We start from the raw sequence: 9,478 nt of genomic DNA, 5'->3' as shown, positions 1-9,478 counted from the left end.
TCGGCTACTTTTATCGCTGTAGGGGTAGACAAAAGAACAACATAAGGACCTCTCCACTTGGGCCCTAACGGTACATTATTCCACTCTTTAATCCACACTTGGTCTCCTGGGTGGTAACTATGAACTGGGGGATAAATATTCACAGGTAATCTATCTTGTACCCATTTCTGTACCTCCTTCATAGTCTTACCCAACTCTACAACCTGCTGCCGGGTAATTCCTTCTCCCAACTGACTCAAATCCCCCCTTAAGTTACCAAGTACGGGAGGTGGTCGCCCATACATGATTTCAAAAGGAGAGAGGCCCATCCTTCAGGTAGGTGTACTGCGGATTCGCAATAAAGCTATGGGCAAGAGAACGTTCCACTTAAGTTGGGTTTCCTGACACATTTTAGCCAACTGATTCTTAATAGTTCTATTCATTCTCTCTACCTTACCAGAACTCTGGGGTCTATATGCCGTATGAAGCCTCCACTTTATACCAAGCATATGAGTCAGTTGTTGTAGGCATTGGTGCACAAAAGCTGGACCATTGTCCGATCCTATAGAGCAGGGTAGTCCATATCGGGGTATTATTTCTCGTAGCAGGAATCTCACAACTTCTCCTGCTTTCTCTGTACGAGTAGGACATGCTTCTACCCATCCTGAATAGGTGCACACAACTACCAGTAGGTAGCGATGTCCACCAGATTTAGGCATCACTGTATAGTCAATTTGTAAATCGGACATGGGGAGTCCCCCCATAAACTGGACTCCTGGTGGCTTTACTGGTCCTTGCCTTGCATTATTCTTAGCACACGTTACACATCTTCGTACAATGGCCTGAGTCAAGTTGGACAATCTTGGTATGTAGAAATATTTTCTGAGAGATTCTTCTGTACTATCTCTCCCAGAATGTGTCCCGTTGTGATAGTTTTGGACAATTTCTACCGCTAGTGATGCTGGAATGACTATTCTTCCATCTTCTAACTGATACCATTTGTTCTCCAAGTACTTTCCAGGTTCAGTCTTTAACCACTCCTCTTCTTGAGCTGTATAAACTGGAGTCCATTGAGACAGTGGAGTTGGTATAAGAGCAGCTATATGCCCCACATACTCTTGTCTTCCCGATTCAGCGGCACGCTTAGCAGCACTATCTGCCATCCGATTTCCCTTGGTTACATCACCATCTCCTCTCAGATGCGCTCGACAATGTATAATACCGACTTCTTTCGGCTCCCACACTGCTTCCAATAGTTGTAGGATTTCAGCTGCGTACTTGATTTCTTTGCCTTCTGAATTCAATAGTCCTCTTTCTTTATACAAAGCTCCGTGGGCATGAGTGGTTAAAAACGCATACTTGGAGTCCGTGTAGATGTTCACTCTTAAACCTTCAGCCAATTGTAACGCTCGTGTCAGTGCTATCAATTCTGCCTTTTGTGCTGATGTTCCTTTTGCCAGTGGTCGAGCTTCTATTACCTTGTCTATTGTTGTTACTGCATATCCTGCATAGCGGATCCCTTCTTTCACATAACTACTGCCGTCAGTGTAATATTGAACATCGGGGTTCTGGATGGGAAAATCACGAAGATCTGGTCTACTTGAAAATACTTCATCCATTACTTCCAAACAATCATGTTGACTTTCAGTAGGTTGTGGCAAAAGGGTAGCTGGATTTAAGGTATTTACAGTCTCTAAATGCACTCTTGGGTTTTCACACAACATTGCTTGATACTTGGTCATACGGCTATTACTAAACCAATGATTTCCTTTCTAATCCAACAACGTCTGTACTGCATGTGGGACTCGTACATAAAGTTCTTGACCCAGAGTGAGTTTATCGGCTTCAGCTACTAGCAGGGCGGCTGCAGCTACGGCTCTTAGACAAGGTGGAAGTCCGCTGGCCACTGCATCCAGTTGTTTAGACATGTAGGCAACAGGTCTTTGCCATGATCCCAAGTACTGTGTCAATACTCCCACAGCCATTCTTCTTTGCTCATGTACATACAGGTAGAATGGTTGTGTGTGATCAGGTAGACCTAATGCTGGGGCACTCATCAAAGCCTTCTTCACATCTTCAAATGCCGTTTGCTGTTCTTGAGTCCATAAGAAGGGGTCGTGCTCTGTACCTTTGATAGCTGCATACAGAGGTTTTGCCAGTATCGCGTAGCTGGGAATCCATATCCTACAGAAGCCTGCTGCCCCCAAGAATTCTCGCACTTGTCTTCTATTCTTGGGTATCGGTATTTGGCACACAGCTTCTTTTCTCTCTGGCCCCATAATTCTTTGGCCTTCAGAGATGTGGAATCCCAGATATTTGACAGTTGGCAAACACAACTGAGCCTTCTTTCTAGACACCTTGTATCCTGCCTTCCAGAGAATGTGTAGTAGATCGTGCGTTGCTTGCTGACATATTTCCTTTGTAACTGCTGCTATCAACAAGTCATCTACATATTGTAACAATACACACTCTCCTGGGATGGACTCGAAATCCAGTAGATCTTGACTTAGAGCTGAACCAAATAGGGTAGGTGAATTTTTAAACCCTTGGGGCAGTCTTGTCCAGGTCATTTGGCGTTTTGAGCCCGTCACAGCGTTTTCCCATTGGAAAACGAAGATACATTGGCTTTCTGCGGCAATTCGGAGGCAAAAGAAGGCATCTTTGAGGTCTAAGACTGTAAAGTAAGTAGCCCCGCCCGGAATTAAAGCAAGCAGGTTATATGGATTGGGCACAACTGGATGTATACTAACAACCGCATCATTGACTGCTCTCAAGTCCTGCACAGGTCGATACTCATCTGTACCGGGCTTTTGAACAGGCAGCAATGGGGTGTTCCGGGGGAAGTACAGAATTTTAGGATACCATACCGTATGAACTTATCCAGATAAGATTGGATGTTCTTCTTAGCCTTCTGCGGGATGTGATATTGTCTTAGGCTCACTGGATAAACCCCAAGTTTTAGTTCGATTTTAATAGGTGGAATATTGCGGGCCAGTCCCGGTGGGTTGTTCTCTGCCCAAACTCCTGGTATGTTGAATAAGGATTCATCACTCCTAGGGTTTTGGCTAGTCAACGCTGTATAAAGTCGCCACTCTTCTTCCTTTGGTACGGATAATGTCATAATACCTGAAGGTCCATTAAACTTTAAGGATGTTGTTCCATTTGGTAGGAACGTAATCTGCGCTTGTAATTTGGATAGCATATCACGTCCCAGCAATTGGACTGGACATTCAGGCATATAAAGGAATTGATGTTTTACTACGTGGCCTCCCAATGTACAGAGTCGACTTTTAAGAACCGGTTTTGCAGCACTTCTCCCAGTTGCTCCTATTACAGTAATAGTTCTTCACGATGGAGGAGCAACTAGGTCAGTCACCACCGAATGTTCAGCACCAGTGTCGATCATGAACGCACTCCTTTTTCCCCCTATTGATACATCGACCATAGGCTCCGCTCGACCAAGGGGGATGGAGCCCGGTCGGTATCAATAGTCCTCCATGACCGTGTCAGCCAATCCTACAAAGTCCCTACCTTCTCTATCGCGGGACCTTTGCGCTGCTGGATAGTACCTATCTTCCCTTACACTTCCTCTGTTCCCATTACTTCCTCTATTACCATTACTCCCTCCGGGGCCTCCTCTACCTCTCGCTCGGCCTCTAAAGTTTCCGTAACCTGCCCTGGGTAGGTCTCTCTCGTACTGCTCTCTTTGTGGACACTCGTTTCTCCAATGCCCTTCTTCCTTGCAATACACGCACTGATTCCTACTCAAAGGCTCCCTATTCCATCTACTATCGCCTCTATCTGGACCCCGTCTATCTACGCCTGCGATCGCTACCGCTAGCATATCAGCCTTTTTACGCATCCTCTTTCTTTGTCTCTGTTTCCCTGTTCATGTATACTTTATTTGCTACCTCCATTAGTTGGGTAATAGACATTCCTGCAAACCCTTCTAACTTCTGTAGCTTGCGCTTAATATCTCCGTAAGCTTGGCTGACAAAGGCGGAGTTTACCATTCGGGAATTATCAGCGTCTTCCGGATTAAAGGGGGTATACAAGCGGTATGCCTCCAATAATCGGTCATAAAAGACACTGGGCGCTTCATCACTTTTCTGAATCACCTCAACTGTCTTCGACATATTAATAGCTTTCTTCCCTCCGGCTTTCATGCCAGTAATTATAGCGTCTCTATAGGCTTTGAGTTGAACCATATCAGCGCCATTAACATTCCAATCGGGATTGGTGTTAGGGTAATGTGTTGCAGCCCATGCTGCCGGATTGGCTTGATTTAAAGCACGGGCTCTATCCTCTAGCGCTTTAATGGCCGCTTGGTTAATCCTTGTCCTTTCCTCATTATTAAACAATGTCATTAATAACTGCTGGCAATCAGCCCATGTCGGATTATGTGTCTGAACTATCGAGGTGAACAGATCGGTCATAGCTTGTGGTTTCTCAGTGTACGAGGAGTTGTGGGTCTTCCAATTCAAGAGATCGGTAGTCGTGAACGGGACATATACGAAGACTGGGTCAGCATGTGCCATTTGACCTGCGGCATCGAGATAGGCTGACCCAGGATTCAGACGAAGAGGCATCTGATAATGTTTTAGTTGTTGGGTACCGGTCAGTTGTCTGGTTAGTATAGGGCTACGTGAAGGGGCGTCAGTTATGGGTTCCAGTCGGGGGGAAATAAGGCATGAGGATGTGGGAACTTGATTTTGGGAAAAACTAGTAAATAGAATACTCCCAGCCGAGCTAGAAGAAGCTTGACCGGAAGTTTGAAGTGGCGCCAAATCAGGATATTCAGATCTAACGGGGGTTGGTTCTGGTTCCGGAAGGGGAGGTTTAGTACGAGTGGGGGTGGATTCTGTACTGGAGGAGGAAGCGGAAGTGGATGAAGGCAATGAGGGGAGGGTTATAGAACTTCCTGCACTCGCGTCACCTCTTCCTGTAGGGAAGTAAGGGGGCGGCAAAGGGATCTCGGACTCAGGGGGCGTGTCCAAAATGGGCCTAACCACAGTCCTAGTGGACAAACAAGTCCTGGCCACCATGAGGCGACATTGCTCCTCGTGGCATATCTGAATCCATTTTGGCGAGTCGTTTACGGCCTGTCTCCAACAATCAATATATGGAAACTGTCCGTAAAGTTCAGGCCTACCTGACACAGCCACGTGTACACGCTGTATCAGGGTTGGATCCAAACTACCACGTGGCGGCCATGCCGCAACCAAAATAGGCCACTCCCAAGTACACAAAGTGACCAAACGTACAGGAGACATTTTAACCCCAAAATCACATGTTTTAAATCCCTTTTTAAAATGCTTTACCATACAACCTAAGGGATCCAAAATCGTTGACTCCGACGCGCCCATACTTATCAATGGAACGTCGTAGACAACGAATACTATGCACGCGTTCTGTTCAACAGTCACACCCGTTTCCTCTGGCAACAGCACCACGTGGTACGGTTACCAAGTGAAACGTACACAATAACACAATAAACACTCAGGGAATTCCCGTACACACACAGCTGTTACACCAGTCACTAAATAATCAATATTATGCCCTTTGGCGAAACTATACAGTCACCCACGCTATAATTCTCTATATATGAATTACCCGCCTATAACACACCCCAGTCTTTTACAAATAGCGGTTACAGTACGGTTAGCATAGGTCAAAGCACAATTTAAGGTCACAATACAATTATTAGTGGTTATGGTGTTAAACATGCAATAGACGACAATGATTAGTACTTATATACAGTGTCAGTAAATATACAAGGTTATGGTACCGTGCACTATGATACAGCAACACACTATTAACACTCTCGCTAGACGGCTGAGCTCGCGCTATCTAACAAGATATACACTTTACTAACAATCTTTAACACATATACAATCCCAACTAAACTATTGGCCAGTACCTTGAATGGACTACCTAAAACTATGTACACCCGTTTTGGTTAGCCACACTGCCCAAGCACCACATATAGCGAACTAGAGGGTGGAATTTACAACAGAACCCTCTTAGTCTATTTACTCTATCAAAAATCTAGTGGGTTCCAAATTTACACGCCTTCCCACTTAGCCAAGATAGGTTGAGATCTAGCGAACCGAATTTACACAGGCGCCGCTTAGTCTCCCGGTCCCTCCGACCTAGCGAACAAAATATACACCCTAGAACGCTAGTCTAGACAAGACACCGGTGTCCGGCTAGGGCTATTTACACAGGACCCCGCCTGACTCCAAACCAAATCAAACGGTCTTACTAAAGAGCGTTCGATTGAGGGGTGCGCCTTCGCTCCTTCCCTCCGACAGAGGGGGCAGATTCCATACACAGATTTAAACCCCTTTTGGGCCTACCGCACAATCGGTATACCCCTAGTGGGTCTGCCGTCTAAAACAGCAGTTGTCTTACCTCCTCGTTCCTGAACCTGAGTTCACACTCATCGACGGGGACACCCCAGCACTTCTTACGTAGAGGCCGATGATCTCCTGGACAACAGACCAGTGGCGCCGAGACGAAGGGAGGTCCACGCAGAAGTTCAGGGGTGCAGCCGTAGAGAACGTGGGCAAAGATAGACAGTCTCACGCCTCTGCCTCTCAGCTACCGTTGAACGATGAGCTTCCCGGCCAATGCACCAAATGATACCGGAGAAACTGACGGAAGCCAAGCACAGAGAGATGGACACAGGTTTCTTCAGGAAGGAAGAGATTCTTTATTGGATCACCGATCGGGACTCAGAGGGACTAATGTCACCAAAATACAGCAAGTTCTGAGCCCTGGACAATAGTGCAGGTTCCTTATATAGGCACATAACTCCTCCCATATTAAGCTCCACCCGCACATTCTCTTGACCAATCAATACAAATAAGAATTAACTTCCTGCTTGACCGCATGGCCTGTCCAGCACAATGGAGGAGGGAATTCTATATCCTGTATTCTTGCACATGCTCCGTACACTACTGATCGTATCTTGCCTCGTGCAACCAACTGATCGATACGTCAGCATATGCACGTACACATGCCACGTGGTAATCTCGGCCTACTAAATTTATTTTTACCGAGATTCCACCACATCAGAACATTGTTTAGAACTCAGACTCACACATTTATTATCCCCCTCCAGTCCCAGAACATTGTTTAGAACGCAGAATCTCCTCTTTATTAACCCCCCCCAATCTCAGAACATTGTATAGAACTCAGAATCACACATGTATTAACCCCTCCAGTCCTAGAACATTGTTTAGAACTCAGAATCACACATTTATTAACCCCCCAGTCTCAGATCATTGCTTAGAACTCAGAATCACACATATATTAACCCCTCCAGTCCCAGAACATTGTTTAGAACTCAGAATCTCCTCTTTATTAACCCCTCCATTCCCAGAACATTGTTTAGAACTCAGAATCACACATTTATTAACCCCCCAGTCTCAGAACATTGTTTAGAACTCAGAATCACACATTTATTAACCACTCCAGTCTCAGAACATTGTTTAGAACTCAGAATCACACATGTATTAACCCCTCCAGTCCCAGAACATTGTTTAGAACTCAGAATCACACCTTTATTAACCCCTCTAGTCCCAGAACATTGTTTAGAACTCTTTATTAACCCTTCCAGTCTCAGAACATTGCTTAGAACTCAGAATAACACCTTTATTAACCACTCCATTCCCAGAACATTGTTTAGAACTCAGAATCACACCTTTATTAACCCCTCCAGTGTCATACAGTGATATTAAAAGTAACACTATTCAAGCAGACTGGGAAATGTGGAGTGATGCCGTCGCGCTCCGATGACGTCAGCCCGGAAGTGTAGTGTGTCTGGAGAATGTGCTGCTTGTTATTGTTGAATGAGACCTGGACCTGGTGCTTGTGATTCCAGGCTCAGGAGCCGAGGTAAGGGCTGGCTGGCTGGCATACATCTCATTTAGAGAGGGGCTTGCTTTACCCCTGGGTAGCTATGGTTTCACATGTGGCTGCCTGGGATTAGTGAGAGTGTCCAGTATCCTATAGACTAACCACTGTCTATTACAAGCTCTGTTTTACTTGAGTATAAAAAGAAAATGTAATAAAAGCATGATCTAGTGGCCCATACTACTGCAATATCCCTCCATCAAAACTGGGGCAGAGATGTGCAAATTATATAGCTATAACATTGTGTGTTACCCACCACGGGGGGGGGGATTATCTCTTGATTTTGTAATAACAGTGAGATGCAAACATTAATTACATTATTTATACCTAGCATAGTTAGCCCTGTTTGTATAGGAGTTCAGCTTATGCATTAATATCAGAATCAGATGACCATGTTACATGATGGAGAACAGTGCCTCATTAGTTTAGATTTGAATGGATATTAGAGAGATTCTTGCAAAAAATTTGGTAAATATTATTCTGTTTTCACTATGCTTTAATTAAAAATATTAATGCAAATGTTAGTTTAACGACTCCAGCATATGAAATGCAGTGTAAACATTGCAGATTACACTCACTCATATTTAAAGTTATAATGTAATATAACAACTTTAATGTACATTGTAATGTAGCAACTCTTTGTTATTTACATTTTATTTTGGAGGAATTTTATGATGTTTAATCGAAGATTAAAAAAACAAACATCAATATGACATTTGGAACATTTAAAATTTAGCTGCAGAATTGCTGTTGATATGCCTTGGCAAATCTGTCTTGGTAAATTACATTACATAGGTACTATTTTTTTTTATTATTTTTTTTTTATGTAGCTGAGCGAAACTTTGCTGCCAGTCATTTAAAATTTTTAGATTTTAACTTTTGCATCCTTGAGACAAAGTTAAAGTTAAAATGAGTTACAGTAGCAGGGATGTATATCTTTTCATATGATGTTTTACTCTGTTAGCCAAAACATTAAAACCACTGACTGGTGAAGTTAATAACATTGATTATTTTGTTGCAGTGGCACCCATCAAGGGGCAGGTTATATTCGGCAGTAAGTAAAGTCAGTTCTTGAGTTTCATGTGTTGGAAGCAGGAAAAATGTGCAGGCTAAAAGATCTGAGTGACTTTGACAAGGGACAAATAGCGATGGCTAGACGACAAGGTCACAGCATCTCCAAACGCCAAGTCTTGTGTGGTGTTCCCAGTATGCAGTGGTTACCTACCGAAAGTGGTGCAAGGAAGGACAGCTGGTGTCAGGGTCATGGGCGACCAAGGCTTATTGATGCCTGTTTGGTCTGATCACACAGAAGAGCTACGTTAGCTCAAATTGCTTAAAAAGCATAATGCTGGCCACCATTGAAAGGTTTCAGAACACACCGTGCATCAAAGTTTGCTACATATGGGGCTGCGTAACTGCAGAAAGGTCAGAGTGCTCATGATGAGCCCTGTCCACAGCCAAAAGCACCTTCACTGGGTATGTGAGTATCAGAACTGGACCATGGAGCAATGGAAGCAGGTTGCCTTGTCTGATGAATTTAGTTTTCTTTAACCCCTTAAGGACCAAACTTCTGGAATAA

General features: G+C 44.2%; 1 protein-coding gene across 1 annotated transcript in view; it reads left to right on the top strand.

The window, feature by feature from the left end:
• Positions 1 to 7,760: 7,760 nt before the first annotated feature.
• The window catches only part of INTS1 (integrator complex subunit 1), a 56,929-nt gene continuing 55,211 nt past the window's right edge, over positions 7,761 to 9,478 (top strand). Inside the window, exon 1 of the mRNA XM_063430425.1 lies at positions 7,761 to 7,881. The gene's annotated coding sequence lies outside the window, so the exon portion shown is untranslated. The remainder of the gene's footprint in view (positions 7,882 to 9,478) is intronic.

The sequence above is a fragment of the Pelobates fuscus genome, chromosome 8 (assembly GCF_036172605.1).
Source record: "Pelobates fuscus isolate aPelFus1 chromosome 8, aPelFus1.pri, whole genome shotgun sequence".
Taxonomy (NCBI): Eukaryota; Metazoa; Chordata; class Amphibia; order Anura; family Pelobatidae; genus Pelobates; species Pelobates fuscus.
The sequence above is the reverse complement of the archived record's forward strand: the minus strand, read 5'-3'. Positions and strand labels throughout refer to the sequence as shown.